This window comes from Tamandua tetradactyla, chromosome 18 (genome assembly GCF_023851605.1).
Source record: "Tamandua tetradactyla isolate mTamTet1 chromosome 18, mTamTet1.pri, whole genome shotgun sequence".
Classification (NCBI taxonomy): domain Eukaryota; kingdom Metazoa; phylum Chordata; class Mammalia; order Pilosa; family Myrmecophagidae; genus Tamandua; species Tamandua tetradactyla.
In genome coordinates this window covers 62723782-62742323 of record NC_135344.1, presented here as the reverse complement: position 1 = coordinate 62742323, position 18542 = coordinate 62723782, and the positions used below count along the sequence as shown (strand labels likewise).

General features: G+C 36.5%; 1 long non-coding RNA gene across 1 annotated transcript in view; it reads left to right on the top strand.

Annotated features, from left to right (window-relative positions):
• LOC143662679 (uncharacterized) overlaps positions 1 to 18542 on the top strand; it is a 53173-nt gene that overhangs the window by 9449 nt on the left and 25182 nt on the right. The window contains exon 2 of the long non-coding RNA XR_013165537.1: positions 10258 to 10367. This is a non-coding gene — a long non-coding RNA (uncharacterized LOC143662679). The remainder of the gene's footprint in view (positions 1 to 10257; positions 10368 to 18542) is intronic.

Here is an 18542-nt window from a genome sequence, read left to right as displayed (position 1 = left end):
TAGCCCAGTGAGACCAACGTCAGACTTCTGACCTTCGGTACTGTAAGATAATACATTTGTGTTGTTGGAACCCACTAATTTGGTGAATAATTTCTTACAATAGCAATTCAGAATAATACAAACAGTCTTATTACACAGTGCTCTAGTTTGCAAGCTGCTGGAATGCAATATCCCAGAAACGGAATGGCTTTTAAAAGGGGAACTTATTAAGTTACAAGTTTACATGTTCTAAGGCCGTGAAAATGGCTAAATTAAAGCAAGGCTATAGAAATATCCAATCTAAGGCATCCAGGGAAAGAAGCCTTGGTTCAAGAAGGCCAATGACTTTCAGGGTTTCTTCCTCAACTGAAAAGGCACATAGTGAACATGTGCCAGCTTTCTCCCCAGGCTTCTTGTTTCATGAAGCTCTCCTGGGGGTGTTTTCCTTCATCACCGAAGTCTCTGGCTGCATGGGCTCTCATGGCTCATAAGCTTTTTCCAAATGGGTCCCTTTTAAAGGGCTCCAATAAGTTACCCCACCTTGAATGGGTGGAGGCACACCCCCATGGAAACCATCTAATCAAAAGTTACCACCATAATTAGGTGGGTCACCTCTCCATGAATAATCAAAAAGCTCCCACCCAGCAATATTGAATGAAGATTAAAGGACATGGTTTTCCAACATATACCCCAGAATTTTGCAGATATCTTCATTTTTGTATCTTCACTTTTCTGCCAAGAACACTATTCTTCCTCTTTTCCCCCTTACTCCTGTCAGTTTTTGGAACTTAGTTTAAATTTGGAACTTAGTGTAAACCTATGGGAAGCTTTCCCTGTGCCACCTCATAAGGTGAGGTTAGGTAACCTTTGGTAAATTCTTTTGTATTTGTTGTCTCCTATATTAACCTATAAACTTAAAAATATATATATTTTTTTACTGGCAAATCTTCACACACATACATTCCATATATGGTGTTCAATTAATGGCCCACAATATCATCATATAGTTGTGTATTCATCACCAAGCTATAAACTTTTAAAGCCTTACGTCTTGGGGCGTGCAAAGGTAGTTCAGTGGTAGAATTCTCACCTGCCTTGCGGGAGGCAAGGGTTCAATTCCTGTTTCATGCACTTCCCAAAACAAACAAACAAAAATTCAGTTCAACAAATGGTGCTGCAATAACGGGATACTCACATGGAAAAATAATGAAATGTGACCCCACCATAGAGCATACAAAAAGAAAAAAAAGTCTTACATTAAATACCTAGTATAGGGTCTGGCATATTCTGGCACTACATCTGAAAATATTTATTAATGAATGAATATATCTATTACAGTACTCTCTGTGTAGTTTTATAAACTGCATCTCTATCTCTTCAATAGATGTGAACTCCTCACTCTTGTTCATTGCCATAATCCTTGGACATGTAATATAATTCCAAGTAGATAATAGATACTGTATTCTATAATACAGTGAGTGGATAGGTGCTATTTATAGTCATTTTTAGATACCCTAACAAATTTATTAGATGTGACAATCCAGAAAACAGTTAAGCCTTAGCTATTGTACTTTTTTGCTTTTCCAGGACACTGACATTTTAATGGCTTTCTGAAAGCCCCAAATATTTTTTCCTTAATGACTTTGTTTACGGCAAATATGATTTAAATATATAGATATATCAGTAACGTAAATTATCTAATTCATGCATAAGTATTTCATTCTACAGAGAAATGAAACCTGTACAATAATATGCTTAAGTTGATTAAAATTCACACATAGCTAAAATAGTTTAACAATTGAGCATCTTTCCCTAACATACACTGATTCAAAACAGTGTCTTTGTTTGTAGGATATAATTGAATCCCCAGTAGCAAGTAGAAATCTCTGGTCCATTATACTAAAACAAAGGCTATCAGAATGTGCATGCTTGGTGAGTATTGAACACTGACCTTCAGGGGTCAGGTGGAACAGTGATTTATACAATCATTCAGTCTTTATTATAGAAGTAATAACAAATACTTTTACAGAAATAATCTTCTTGCTCATCATATCATAGAGTTTCATATACTTCAAAAGTAAATGACAAAAAAAAAAGTAAATGACTTTTTAGAATACATGGAAGGAAATACTTGAAGCTGTTGAACTGTAATCCAGTAGCCTTGATTTTTGAAGGTGATTGTATAACTATATAGCTTTTACAGTGTGACCATGTGATTGTGAAAATCTTGTGACTGAGACACCATTTATCCAGTGTATGGACAAATGAGTAAGAAAATAAAGACAAAAATTAAATAAATAATGGGGGACATAAAGGATATGAAATATTCTTTTTAATTTTTATTTCTATTTTTTATTCTTATTGTTATTATTTTGGAGTAATGAAAATGTTAAAAAAATTACTGTGGTGATGAATGCACAGCTATATGACAATACTGTGAACTGTTGATTGTACGTTTTGGATGCTTATATGGTATGTGAGTGTATCTCAATAAATTGCATAAAAAAGAAGGTATGCATAGATACATCAAGCTTTTTATAGCTATTGGAGAATTCCCAAAATGTTTTAATCCTGATACATGTGCTTTCAACCTATTTGGAAAATAATATGCTTTCTGGAGATGTTTCTCAATCTTAAGTCTACCAAATAATTTTTTTTTTTGGCATGGGCAGACTCCAGGAATTGAACCCGGGTCTCTGGCATGGCAGGAGAGAATTCTGTCACTGAGCCACCGTTGCCTACCTTATCAAATAGTTTTTAATGAAATTTAAAACTGCAAAGTAAATAAAAAATTAAATGACCATATCTGAATGATCAAGATGTGTCTTCTATATAAGGTAATACAATGTTAATTTTGAATGTATTACAAATGATAGTTGATTCAGGAAGACTTGTGGGGAATAATTGTATATACCCACTTGCAGATGAGGAAACCAAAGCACAAGAAATGCTAAGTGAATTGCTCAAGATTGCAATGATAAAAATGGCAAAATCCAAGCTGGTACCAGAAGGTTCTGACTTTTAATCCAGAATTTTCCCCACTGTATCATGCTACTCGGGATCTTTTCAAGACATACACTAAATCCACAGTCATTGAATTGGGGAGATTATAAAAAGGAGCTGAGGACTCCCTCAAGTCTGTTAATTTAGTGCCTGCCCAATTTTCTCTCTACCTTAGGACCCAAAGTAAGTGGGCAACCCCTAAAATCGGGCCTCATGGACTGAATCAGGCCTCTTTTCCTCCCTGATTGGGCAATGGCTGTGTTCCCAGACACTCAGAGGTCCATGATAGGAGTTAAAAGAAGTGAGGTGTTCTGAAAAACAATTTGTTTTTCCCTGACTCTTTTGACTGGTAAATTCATACCAGTTTTCATGGGACATTTATTAGTTTTTTGAGTACTCTGACCAGTCATCCTAAGTTTTTTACACATTTCATCCTGTTTTGTTTTATTCCCACAATAATTCTGTGAGATATGTACTCTTCTTTTCATTTGCTTTTATACATGAGGAAACTATAATTTAAGGGAGATTAAATAATTTGCTCAAGAGCATGAGGTAACAAGAACTGGATACAGAATTCAAACTGAGAGAGAAGGTTTCCAGAGCCCATGCTCATTACTCTCTTGCCTTTGACACAAAAATTGTGACGGTTGTTTTGTAATGAACTCCCACTTCTATGCCTTCCATCATAGTGCAGGCAGGCTTCCAGGGCCCCAGCACCTAAGACCTCCACAAAGATCCTATATGGTTTCACTACAATAGGTTACAAAACAAACAGCCAAAGTAAAATATATATTTTGGATAAAAAAAAAAAAGTCTCTAAAATTTAACATGTTCATGGACTAGAAGTCTCTGAATCATTAAGCTGTCAATTCTTCCCAAACTAATATAGATTTAACGCAATCCAAAATAAAATTCTAGTAAGTTTTTTGGTAGATATTGAAAAACTGATTCTAAAAATGATGATGATTTATAACAGTCAAAACAATAAATTTTTAAAAGTCAGAGGATTCATACAACCTGATTTCAACACTTAATGTGAAGCTATGATAATCAAGATAGTATGGTATATTGATGAAAAATAGACATCTGGATCAATGAACTAAAATGGAGATTCTAAATATAGACCCACATATATACAGTCAATCCATTTTTTACAAAGAAGCAAAAAGCGATTCAGTAGAGAAAGAATAGTCTTTTCATCAAATGTAGCCAAAACAAATGGATATCCATATGTGTAAAATATGAATCTTAACCCATGCCTTGCATGGTATACAGAAATTAAACTAAAATAGATCATAAACCTAAATGTAAAATTTCAAAGAATAATACTTCTAAGAAAAAAACAGAGGAAAATCTTTGTGATTGGGGTTTGGCAAAGATTTTTTAGATAGGACACCTAAAAGCATGACCCATAAAAGAAAAGCATTGATAAATTGCATTTAAGATAAAAAAATTGTTACTTGAAAGACACTGTTAGGAAATGAAAAGATATGCACTTACTGGGATATAATATTTACAAATTTTCATAAAATCTCCAGAATATATAAAGAACTCTCATTTGTCAATAATAAGAAAATAAGCAATCCAATTAAAAATTGGCAAAATATTTGAACTCTTCACCAAAGAACACGTATAAATGAGAAATAAGCACATGAAAAGTTATTAATATCCATTAAGGAAATTCAAATTGAAACCATCATAAGATACCACTACATATCTATTAGAATGGCAAAAACAAACAAAACAACAACAACAAAATCCTGACAATATCAAATGTTGGCAAGGATGCAGAACAACTGGAATTCTGCATTGCTGATAGGAATGAAAAATGTGCAACCATTTTGGAAAACAGTTTTATGTTTTCTTATAAAGTTAAACATATATTTTATCCTATGACCCATCAATCCCATTCCTAAATCTGAACTGAAGAGAAATTAATACATTTGTCCACACAAAGATCCAGCCAAATATTTTTATAGCAGCTTTATTCATAATCACCAAAAAAAATAAAATAAAAATAACCAAGATCTCCTTCAACAGGGTGAATGGATAAACAAATTGTAGTACATCCAAATAACAGACTATCACTGAGCAATAAAAAGGGACAGACTTATATGCACAACAAAATGGATGAATTTTAAAAGTGCTATGCTAAGTGAAAGAAACCAGACTCAGAGGACCGCATATTGTATGATTTTATTTATAGTTATACTCTGGAAAAGACAAAACTATAGGGACCAAAAACAGATCAGAGGTTAGTAGGAATTTGGGATGGAGGGAAGTGTTGATGATAAAAGGGCATGAAGGAACTTTTTGGGATGATAAAAATATTCTGTATACATTTGTCGAAATTCTTATGATATACACTTAAAAAGGGTGAATTTTGTTTTGTGTAAATTGCATCTCAGAAAACCTGAACCTTAAAACATAAATATATTAATACAGTCTCTAAAGCTGTGTTTTTAAAATCTCCATTGGTGAAATATAAATCAGTGAGTGCAATTCAGTGGGTTGTGATTGGCAAAAAAAAAAATAGAATGGGAAATATTATTTCATGCAATATATGTATGTATGCATGTGTGTAATATATTAATGGTATCACAATGTCAGTGTGTGTTTAGCAGAGGGAATTTAACATATGAAATTGGTCACACAAATGATGAAAACACTGAGAAACCAAACAGGGGAAGGTGAGGTAACCCAGAGATTAGCTATGGTAGAAACCACTAAAATCTTTAGGCTGGAGAGACAAAATTGGCGTTAGTGTTGCTGGATTATCCAGAGACAGGATTATCCAGCAGAAACGGAAACCATGGGGTTCTTTTTGGCTAGAGTTACAGCCAGGGAAGAGTATCAGCCAGCATCAAAGATACATCTTAGGCAGAGAAAGATGGAGAGAATTATCCTGGCTTTTCCATTCTTACAGTCCTCCAGAGTCGTGGCAGGGCCTCATGTTAGATGAATCCAGCGAGAAGTTCGATAACATAACACAGGGGCCTGCAGGGATTAGAATCTCTGTAACACATAGTAGAGCAGAGCAAGGGCAAGGAATGGATTTGAGAGCAAACAGGTCAAAGGCTGGTAAAGTTGCGAAGTAAAAGTATTTCTAATCAATTGAGGATCAGGTTCTAAAAGCTTTAAAAGCCATTGCTTTAGAGGGCAAAGCTACCCTCTCTTATTCTCTTCTTTCCATATACAGAAAGAATAAGATCACACGTTTGACTATTTGAAGATGCTAAATTTTACCCTTTTTTGATGTGCTTGAGGAAGGCAGTTTGAATGAAAGAAGTCTAATTGGGACACTAATCCACTTCTCTCATTAGCTTTGGGATAGACATACTCCCAGTCTCTTAGTTTAGAAACTAAAACTCCTAGCAAATGTAGACGAAATTTAGGTTAGAGACAACAGGGCAGTGTACAAGTAGAAGTACTAGGAAGTGTGCAAGGTGAATCTGTAAGCAAAGGAATCAAATGCTTCTCTCTTTGATAGTGTAAAAGGAAAATGATAGCACTTAAAAATTAGTGAGCTGAAGGGGGTGCGAGGTTAGTCCAGTGGTAGAATTTTCGCCTGCCATGCAGTAGACCTGGGTTCGATTCCCAGTCCATAAAACTTCCCCAAAAACAAACAAACAAACAAAAATTCAACCAAGTGGTGCTGCAATAATGGGATCCTCACATGGAAAAATAATGAAATGTGACCCCTGCCATACAGCATACAAAAAATAATAATAGGGTGCACGGGTGGTTCAGTGGTAGAATGCTCGCCTTCCATGTGGAAGACCTGGGTTTGATTCCCAGACCATGCACCTAAATAAATAAATAAATAAATAATAATAAACATGACTAAAAAATATTAGTGAGCTGAGTACCAAATTTCCTGTGCTATGTGTGTGAAAGATCTATAAAATTGCGTGGAAAAATAAAGAAGCCAGCAGCCAAAATTCATCTCCCTATTCCTGTCTGATGACTGCTTCCTTTAGTTGAAAAGCTTGGACTTTGGACTATTTGGGGTTCTGAGCCAAGAAATAGCTCTCAGCACTCTGTTATTAAGCCATATACTAGTCCCTTATCATGTCCCAGATTTTGGATCAAACTGAACCACTCAATCCCTTGTGCTCAAAAACATCCCAGAACTTACTTTTTTTTTTAAATTGTATATTATAAAACATATACAAAGCAAAGAAAGAAAAAATCAATAGTTTCCAAAGCACTCTTCAACGAGTAGTTACAGGACAGATCCCAGAGTTTTTTATGGGCTACAATACCATTATCCAGCACTTACTTTTTGTGTGTATGTGTGTGTTTTGTTTTGTTTTTTCATTTTTTTTTTAATTTCAATTTTCCAGCACTTACTTTTGAACTTCTTCACCTTCTTTGCTTCTTCAGACTTCATTGTTCATCATGCAGGAAAAATGTACTTCAATCTGTTTCTTTGTTGTCTTGTCTCCTTGAGTTATCTTTAAATGTAGTTTTGGTGGTATTGTTTTAAATCAACTGGTTCATTATCAAAAATTATTTTTAAAGGCAAATAATCTTTGTTTAACGGATGGATGGATGGAGGGATGAATGGATGGATGAAAGAAGGCAATGTAAGTCCGTTCTAAAAAAGTTTCAACCAGGAACCAGTTAGTTTCCTGGTTCCCACTCCATTTGTAGTTTAGAAACCACCATAATGCAATTGCGCTGCCATCTAGTGATAGCACAACCACTGTGTAGGGAAAACAGGTTTGAATGCAAAATGGAAGTAAATAGCACAATTCTCTTTCCAGTTCCAGCAGCTTATAATTCCTGTTCAAACTGAATTCTACTAACTTGGTTATCTTTGACAGTAAAAGCATTTCACCTTGTTTGTTTAATACGTGTACAAAGAACATTAGTGAACGTGTACAAAGAACATTAGTGAACATGTACAAACAACATTAGCAGGAATATATAAATAGATGTCACTAGCCCAGGCACCATATGGTGGGAAGGTCTTCCTTGGAACAATAAACTCCAAATATCTCTGTATATTTTTAGAATGGTCAACAGTTCTGTCATTTTTTTCATGTGATTAACAGCTCGTTTTCATTAAAAACATGATAATTTTATTGCTTCAATGCTTTCGTTTTAACTGGATGACACCTTTAAGGAACATACTTTTTTTTCTGAACATACAAACACTAGTTGGTTAAAAAAAATTATTTCAGGACATAATTATGTAAAGATTAAATGTTTGGAGCAGGCAACCGTAGCTCAGTGGCAGAGTTTTCACCTGCCATGCCGGAGGCCTGGGTTCAATTCCCGGAGCCTGCCCATGCCAAAGAAAGAAAAGGATTAAATGTTTGCAAATTTTATGGAACAGAGAGTATAAAATAAGTACTAGTTCTCTCTGCTGAAGGGAGTTGAGATTGAGTGAGGCTAGTTTGACATGTCAGGAAACACCTCCCTCGAGGACCTTATGTTTGCTTTAGGTGGAATGTTTGGGGACTGTTAAACATATATCCAGGCACATCTCCCTTGTTTTGGGTTCCAGAGTCCTGTGGAAAAGGGGTTGAACACTCTTTACAATGGGACATGTCTGATGGACTTAGGTAGGAAAGCCAGATCCTGAATAAGGAAAAGGCCCTTGCATTAGTTTGTTAAAGCTTCCAGAAAGCAACGTACCAGAAATGGAAGGGCTTTTAAAAGAAAAGTTAATAAGTTACAAGTTTACAGTTGTAAGGCCATAAATATGTCCTAACTAAGGCATCCAAAGAAAGATACCTTGGGTCAAGGAAGGGTGATCTGGGAAGGAACATCGTGGCTGGCGTCTGCTGTTCCTTGTTCCCCGTTTTATGGCTTCCAGCTTCTGATGCCAGTGGTTTTCTCTCTAAGGGTCTACAGAGCCTTCACTTAGCTGCTCCATGACAAAACTCTGCTTTTCATCTCTTAGCTTAGCATCTGCCAAGGCCGGAGATTTCTTCTGTTCGGGTTCTGGCTGTTTCTGTGAGTCCTTGCTTAGCACCCGGGTTATTTCTGTCTCAGCTTCTAAACATCTACAGTAGCACTGCTCTCTCCAGAACATTTCCTCTTTTAAAGGACTCCAGTAAATGAATGAATCAAGACCCACCTGGAATGGATGGAGTCAAATCTCCATCTGATCAAAAGGTCATACCTACAATTGGGCATGCCGTATTTCCATGGAGATAATCTAGTAAAACATTTCCGCCCTACAAGATTAATTCAGGATCAGAACATGGTTTTCTGGGTTACATAACAGCTTCAAACTGGCACAGCCTTAAGTAAATCATCATGAGGGCAGAAGTCTGGAGGGTGGGCCAGACTGTGCAGCAATCTTGGTGTTTTGGACAAGGATTCCAAGTAAAGTGTAAGTCTCTTCTTGAACCACCTAGAGCACCTAACTGTATACTGTGGTAGAGATGAAGGAATGGCATAAGTATACCAAGCATCACAGTGTGGCGTCCTTTTCCCTAAAAGACCTTGACATGAGAAGTGTATTATTGACAATAATACTCATAATATCAATAATACAGAGCTTCCATTGCAGAGCTCTCTTCCCCAGTTATTTCTGGGAATCTCTCAAGTGAATATCCTTTAGGTCTCACCAGGGTCTTAAGTTCACCTTCCAGTCTGTTTCTAGATTTTAATAAAATCTCTATCTCAAGAACATAATCATTTAAAAATAAAATCAAACGTTTGAAGATGTCATGAAACAAGAAATGTAAAATAAGGAGTTTGTGTTAGTTTGGGTCCTCCGTAAGCAGACACTAAGGCAGAATTAGAGATGCATGAGATTAATTGGGGGAAATGCCTGCAAAGAACTAGGGGAGGAAGCAGGAGTTTGCAAGGAGAGCCTCTGTCCTGCAATGCAGTTCTGATGCCCGTGAAAAAAGAGAAGGAAGGAAGGGGGGTTGAGAAAGAAGAGTCTTAGTTCTGAGAAAGTTTCGTTCAGGTCAATAAGGAGCCCTCAAGTCAAAGTCACCCATTGACAGGGCATCCTGCAGGAATGGACCTAAACCACTACACCCTGCCATGCTCAGTCCTTGGCTGGGAGCAGTCAGATGAAGTATGTAGCCTTTACGTGATGTGGTAGGGAATTGGGCAGCAGCTCCTAGTGTTTTCAACCGTTTTCCCTGCATTAGGAGATCCAAGTGGTGCATTTTCATGCCCTCTACAGAGTCCATATAGCATAACAGGCTGCAATAGACAATAAGGTTATCTCCGCTAAATGGAGCTGAGGTTCTGCAGGTCTTCCACGTGTTAAGTGGCCTTCCTCTTCTGGTGCCTCTCTAGAAATTTGGAGCAAGGAGTGTCTTCAATATAATCAGATCTGCTGCCTTCATCTCAATCATCACTCTGCTTCATGGCCACTTCCCTTGCTGCCCTGCTGGTCTCTGCCTAAGGTAAAGTTACAATCTTTTGAAGCCTGTTCTCTGTGCTGCCCATGCTATACCCCATACACTACCCATCACCTCCTGGAATTCCAGGATCAGCTGCCCAGAAAGTGTGAGATTCTCTGCCTCCACCTACCTCTAGGTTTCAGATGCTTGCTTCTCAATTTGTGCCCAAAAGGAAATACCATCTTATGACAGTCAACATGTTCTCAGTTTCTTGATATCCTTCCAGTAATATATGCAGTACGTAAGCATCTGTTCATATATATTTTTCTTTTTCTCTTTTTCCACAAATAATAGTGACTTATATATACTACTCTGTATCTTGTTGTTGTTTTTCATTTAACTACATATCTTGGAAATCTTTCTGTCATTACATACAGGGTCTTATTTTTTATGGTTGAATAATATACTGAATTGTATAGATGTACTACTCATTATTTAACCAGTCCCTATTGATGGACTCTTTTTTTAAAAAAATATTTTAATTGATAAATCTTAATATACAAACACTCTTAACATACAAACATTCCATACAAGGTGTACAATCAGTGGATCACAATATCATCACATAGTTGTGTATTCTTCACCATAATCATTTTTAGAACATTTGCATCACTCCAGAAAAAGAAATAAAAAGAAAAAATTCATACATACCATACCCCTTACACCTCCTGCTCATTGATCACTAGTTTTTCCATCTACCCAATTCATTTTAACCTATTATTTGTTTAGTATTTATGCATATTTTTTATTCATCTGTCCATACCCTAGATAAAAGAAGCATCAGACACATGGTTTTTACAGTCACATTGTAAAAGCTGTATCATTATACAAGATTGATGAACTCTTACCAATTAATCAGAAGTTGTTATCAGACTCTCTCAAACAATGCTGCAGTGAATGACTTTGTTCACATTACATTTTATAAGTGTGGATAGATCTGTAACAGAAATTCTAAAAGTTCAATCACACGGTCAAATTGCTTTCTTTAGAGGTAACAGCAATTTATGCTCCTTCCCAAATGGATGAAAATATTCTTCACTTTCCCTCCAACCAACATCAAGTCTTATCACTTTCTTTTTTCAAGAAGAAAATAAGAATATCTTTATATAAAAAATGTGATTTACATTCAACTTTTTAAAAAACACAATCATTTTTCAAAGTATGTTACTCACAGAGGGTGATTGTAAAGAACAGAGGAAAAAGATCTAAATACAGAGCATAGAAAAGGTTTTTTAGAGAAAAGTACAAGATAAACTCCAAGCATATGTATGAAAAGGTATTTATTATAAGAGAAATAGCAAATTTTATCCTTTCCTTGGCTGAGTTAAACTGAAAACCTAGTAAACAGGTTGCAAATCTAGGGGAAGGAGAAAAAAAAGTGGTCCATAAGGTCTACAGATTAAGAAGAGATAGTAAATGTTCAAAAAACATAAAGAAAAACCCAGGATACAGGATATAATCATCACATCCTCTGAACAAATGCCCAGCTGGTGTCAATTATTCAGAGCTGACCATTGATTTGCCGCACTTAGAATAGGGTACAGCCTTATATTATCAGTGTAAGCACTGCATGGAATCTGTTCTAGTTTGCTAGCTGCTGGAATGCAATATACCAGAAATGGAATGGCTTTTAAAGGGGGAATTTAATAAGCTGTTAGTTTAAAGTTCTAAGGCCAAGAAAATGTCCCAATTAAAACAAGTCTATTGAAATGTCCAATCAAAGGCATCCATCCCGAGAAAGATACCTTGGTTCAAAAAGGCCAATGAAGTTCAGGGTTTCTCTTTCAAGTGAGAAGGCACATGGTGAACACGGCCAACACAGCTTCTATCTCAGCTGGAAGGGCACATGGTGAACGCGGCGTCATCTGCTAGCTTTCTCTCCTGGTTTCCGATTTCATGAAGCTCCCCGGGAAACGTTTTCCTTCTTCACCTCCAAAGGTCACTGGCTCGTGGATTATCTGCTTCGTGGTGCTGCAGTATTCTCTGCTCTCTCTGAATCTCCTTCATTCTCCAGAATGTTTCCTCTTTTATAGGACTCTAGAAACTTCTCAAGACCCACCCAAATGGGTGGAAACATGTCATCACCTAATCCAGTTTAACTACCACTCATGATTAAATCACATCTCCAGGGAGATGATCTGATTACAGTTTCAAACATACAGGATTGAATAGGGATTATTCTGCCTTTATGAAATGGGATTTAGATTAAAACATGGTTTTTCTGGGGGACATACATCCTTTTAAACCAGCACATACCTTTATTACAGATCTTTATTTCTTTTGCTGCTTTCAATCACTGTGATTGTCCTTTTCTTTCAGCTTGAAGAATTTCCTTCAGTATTGCTTGCAGGGTAGGTCTAATGGTGATGAACTCCCTCAGCTTTTATTTATTGAGAATATCTTAATATCTCCCTCATTTTTAAAAAGTGCCTCACTGGATATAAAGTTCCTGGTAGGCAGTTGTTTTCTTTCAGCAATTTAAGTATTTAAAACCCCAGCCATCTTGTCTCCGTGAATTCTGATGAAAAATCAGGACTCAATAATTGGGACTCTCTTGTATGGAATACATTACTTTTCTCTTGAGGTTTTCAGAACTCTCTCCTTGTTCTTTGCATTTAATAGAATGATCAGTATAGGATGGGGTGTGTTTTTCTTCATGTTCATCCTGTTGGTGTACTCTGAGCTTCTTGGATGTACGTATTCATGTCTTTTGCTAAGTTTGAGGAGTTCTCTGCCATTATTTCTTTGACTATTCCTTCTGCCCCTTTCTCTCTTTCATCTCCTTCTGGTACTTCCATAGTCATACATTGATATGCTTGATGGTGTCCCAGAGATGTCCTAGGCTATTTTTGCTTTCTTAGAATTCCTTTTTCTTTCTGCTTCTCAGCCTTACTCATTTCAAGCATCTTTTCTTTGAGTGCACTGATACTTTCTTCTGCCAGCTCCAAAGTGCTCTTTTTCTTTTTAATTTTATTTTTTTAAATACCAAAAAAACACCAAACAAATGCAACCATTCCTATTTTGATCATTCCGTTCTACATATATAATCAATAATTCACAACATCATCACGTAGTTGCATCATCATGATCATTTCTTGGAATATTTGCATCTATTCAGAAAAAGAAATAAAGCGAAAACAAAAAAAAATTTATACAGACGATAGCCCTTACCCCTCCCTTTCATTGATCACTAGCATTTCAGACTAAATTTATTTTAGCATTTGTTCCCCCTATTATTTATTTTTATTCCATATGTTCTACTCTTCTGTTGATGAGGTAGATAAAAGGAGCATCAGACACAAGTTTTTCACAATCACACAGTCACATTGTGAAAGCTATATCATTATTCAATCATCTTCAGGAAATATGGCTTCTGGGACACAGCTCTACATTTTCAGGCAGTTCCCTCCAGCCTCTCCATTACATCTTGAATAACAAGGTGATATCTACTTAATGCGTAAGAATAACCTCCAGGATAACCTCTCGACTCTGTTTGGAATCTCTCAGCCATTGACACGTTGTCTTATTTCACTCTTCCCCATTTTGTTCCAGAATGTTTTCTCAATCCCTTGATGCTAAGTCTCAGCTCATTCTAGGGTTTTTCTCAATTCCTTGATGCTGAGTCTCAGCTCATTCTAGAATATCTGTCCCACATTGCCAGGGAGGTCCACGCCCCTAGGAGTCATGTCCCACGCAGAGAGGGGGAGGGTGGTGAGTTTGCTTGTTGTGTTGGCTGAGGAGAGAGGCCACATCTGAGCAATAAAAGAGGCTCACTTGGGGGTGACTCTTAGGCCTAATTTTAAGTAGGCTTGACCTATCCTTTGTGGGGTTAAGTTTCATATGAACAACCCCCAAGACTGGGGGCTCAGCCTATAGCTTTGGTTGTCCCCACTGCTTGTGAGAATATCAAGAATTCAACTTGGGGAAGTTGAATTTTCCCCCATTCTCACCATTCCCCAAAGGAGACTTTGCAAATTCGTTTTTATTCACGGTTCAAATCACTCTGGGATTTATTGGGGCATCACTTGAGACAAACCCAAAAAATCTCATGTCCTACTCAAGGTTCCATGTACTTATGATGTTCAATTAAGCGGTCTACATAAGTTATATTAGGAAATGCACTAGTCAAAATATAAATTTTATACCAAATAAACGTTTTTTGCTTTAGTCTCACACATAAGGTGAAATTTTAAAATATTAATTACCATCTATTTTCAGCACCCTGCAGTAATGACATTCCTTTGTTCTTCCTTGTGCTAAAACATTTTTAAAATTTGTACATTTAGTCACTATCATTATACACTCTAGGCATTCCTAGATTATACCATTTCAATCTTTATCATTTATCTTTCTTTCTGATTTCATTTAAGCCCCCAGCACTCCTCCCTCTATCATTTTCACATTCAGCTTCATTCAGTGTACTAACATAATTGTATTACAGTTAGGCAGTGTTGTGCTGTCCATTTCTGAGTCTTTACATCTAGTCCTGTTGCACAATCTATATCCCTTCAGCTCCAATTACCCAATATCTTACCCTATTTCTATCTCCTGATGGTCGTATGTATATACCACAGTTTGTTTAGCCACTCGTCTGTTGATGGACATTTTGGCTGTTTCCATCTTTTTGCAATTGTAAATAATGATGCTATAAACATTGGTGTGCAAATGTCCACTTGTGTCTTTGCCCTTATGTCCTCTGAGTAGATACCTAGCAATGGTATTGCTGGGTCATATGGCAATTCTATATTCAGCTTTTTTGAGGAACCGCCAAACTGCCTTCCACAGCGGTTGCACCATTTGACATTCCCACCAACGGTAAATAAGTGTGCCTCTTTCTCCACATCCTCTCCAGCACTTGTCATTTTCTGTTTTGTTGATAATGGCCATTCTGGTGGGTGTGAAATGATATCTCATTGTGGTTTTGATTTGCATATGACCCAGCAATACCATTGCTAGGTATCTACTCAGAGGACATAAGGGCAAAGACACAAACGGACATTTGCACACCAATGTTTATAGCAAAAAGATGGAAACAGCCAAAATGTCCATCAACAGACGAGTGGCTAAACAAACTGTGGTATATACATATGATGGAATATTATGCAGCTTTAAGACAGAATAAACTTATGAAGTTTGTAACAACATGGATGGACCTTGAGAACATTATGCTGAGTGAGACTAGCCAAAAACTAAAGGACAAATACTGTATGGTCTCACTGATATGAACTGACATTAGTGAATAAACTTGGAATATTTCGTTGATAACAGAGACCATCAGGAGATAGAAATAGGGTAAGATATTGGGTAATTGGAGCTGAAGGGATACAGACTGTGCAACAGGACTGGATACAGAAACTCAGAAATGGACAGCACAATACTACCTAACTGTAATGTTATTATGTTAAAACACTGAATGAAGCTACATGTGAGAATGATAGAGGGAGAAGGGCTGGGGACATAAATGAAATCAGAAAGAAAGGTAGATGTTAAAAATTGAGATGGTATAATCTAAGAATGACTAGAGTGTATAATAATAGTGAAATGTACAATGTACAAATTTTAAAAATGTTTTTGCATGAGGAAGAACAAAGGAATGTCATTATTGCAGGGTGCTGAAAATAGACGGTAATTAATATTTTAAAATGTCACCTTATGTGTGAGACTAAAGCAAAAAATGTTTATTTAGTACAAAATTTATATCTCAACTAGTGCATTTCCTAATATAACTTATGTAGATAGTTTGATTGAACGCTATAAGTACTTGGAGTCTCAGGTAGGACATGAGATTTTGTTGGTTTGTCCACAGCGATGCCTCGATGAATCCCAGAGTGATTCGATCAGTGAGTGCAAAAGTATTTGCAAAGCCCCCTTCGGGGAATGGGGAGAAATGCAACTTCCCCAAGTTGAATTCTTGATATTCTCACAAGCAGTGTGGACAACCAAAGCTATAGGCTAAGCCCCCAGTCTTGGGGTTTGTTCACATGAAACTTAACCCCACAGGGGATAGGTCAAGTCTACTTAAAATCTAGGCCTAAGAGTCACCCCCAAGTGAGCCTCTTTTGTTGCTCAGATGTGGCCTCTCTCCTCAGCCAACACAACAAGCAAACTCACCACCCTCCCCCTCTCTGCGTGGGACATGACTCCCAGGGGTGTGGACCTTCCTGGCAATGTGGGACAGAAATCCTGGAATGAGCTAAGACTCAGCATCAAGGGATTGAGAAAAACCCTAGAATGAGCTGAGAATTAACATCAAGGGATTGAGAGAACCTTCTCGACCAAAAGGGGGAAGAGTGAAATAAGACAACGTGTCAATGGCTGAGAGATTCCAAACAGAGTCAAGAGGTTATCCTGGAGGTTATTCTTACGCATTAAGTAGATATCACCTTGTTGTTCAAGATGTAGTGGAGAGGCTGGAGGTAACTGCCTGAAAATGTAGAGCTGTGTTCCAGTAGCCATGTTGCTTGATGATGATTGAGCAATGATACAGCTTTCACAATGTGACTGTGTGATTGTGAAGACCTTGTGTCTGGTGCTCCTTTTATCTACCATATCAACAGACGAGTAGAACATATGGAATAAAAATAAATAATAGGGGGAACAAATGTTAAAATAAATTTAGTTTGAAATGCTAGTGATAAATGAAAGTGAGGGGTAAGGGGTATGGTATGTATACTCTTTTTTTTCTGTTATCGTTTTATTTCTTTTTCTGTTGTCTTTTTATATCTTTTTCTAAATCGATGCAAATGCTCTAAGAAATGATGAATATGCAACTATGTGATGATATTAAGAATTACTGATTATATATGTAGAATGGAATGATATATTAATATTTTTGTATGTTTGTTGCTAATTTTTTTTAATTAATAAAAAAAAGAGAGAATGTATTTGCCATTCATCTATCTGACAAAAACCACTGGCATCAGAAACTGGAAGCAACAAACCAGGAACAAGGACCAATAGATGCCAGCCACATGCCTTCCCGGATCAGCCTTCCTTGAATGAAAGGTGTCTTTGTCTGGATGCCATAGCTTGGACATATTTATGGCCTTAGAACTATAAACTTGTAACTTATTAAATTCTCTGTTTAAAAGCCATTCCATTTCTGGTATATTGCTTTCCGGCAGCATTAACAAACTAATACAGAAAGAATCAACAAAAATAAAGTTTGTTCTTTGAGAAAAACAATAAAATTGATAACTCCTGGCTATCCTGACTAAGTAAAAAAAAGAGAGGGTACAAACAAACAAAATTAGAAATGAGAAAGGAGTCATTACTATGGATCCTGAAGAAACTTTTAAAGTCATAAGAAGAAATTATGAACAACTATATGTGAACAAACTAGATAACTTAGATGAAACGAATAAATTTCTAGAAACATGAATTGTGAACATTGTCTCAAGAAGAAATAGAAGATCTTAACAAACCAATTACGAGTGAAGATATTCAATTAGTTATTAAAAATCTTCCTACAAAGAAAAGTTCAGGGCTGGATGACTTCACAGAGGAATTTTTTTTATTTTTTGTATTAATTTTTAAATTATTTTAAATACAACAACAAAAAAAGCAAAGATTCTTAACTTATAATCATTCCATTCTACATATATAATCAGTATCACAATATCATCACATAGTTGCATATTCATCATCACGATCATTTCTTAGAACATTTGCATCAATTCAGAAAAAGAAATAAAAAGAAAACAGAAAAAATTAATACATACCATACCCTTTACCCCTCCCTTTCATTGATCACTAGCATTTCAATCTAAGTTTATTTTAACATTTGTTCCCCCTATTATTTATTTTTATTCCATATGTTTCACTCGTCTGTTGATGAGGTGGATAAAAGGAGCATTGGACACAAGGTTTTCACAATTACACAGTCACATTGCAAAAGCTATATCATTATACAATCATCTTCAAGAAACATGACTACTGGAACACAGCTCTACATTTTCAGGCAGTTCCCTCCAGCCTCATCATTACACCTTAACTAAAAAGGTGATATCTATTTAATGCATAAGAATAACCTCCAGGATAACCTCTCAACTCTGTTTGGAATCTCTCAGCCATTGACACTTTATTTTGTCTCATTTTGCTCTTCCCCCTTTTGGTCGAGAAGGTTTTCTCAATCCCTTGATGCTGAGTCTCAGCTCTTGATTAAATCACATCCCAGGG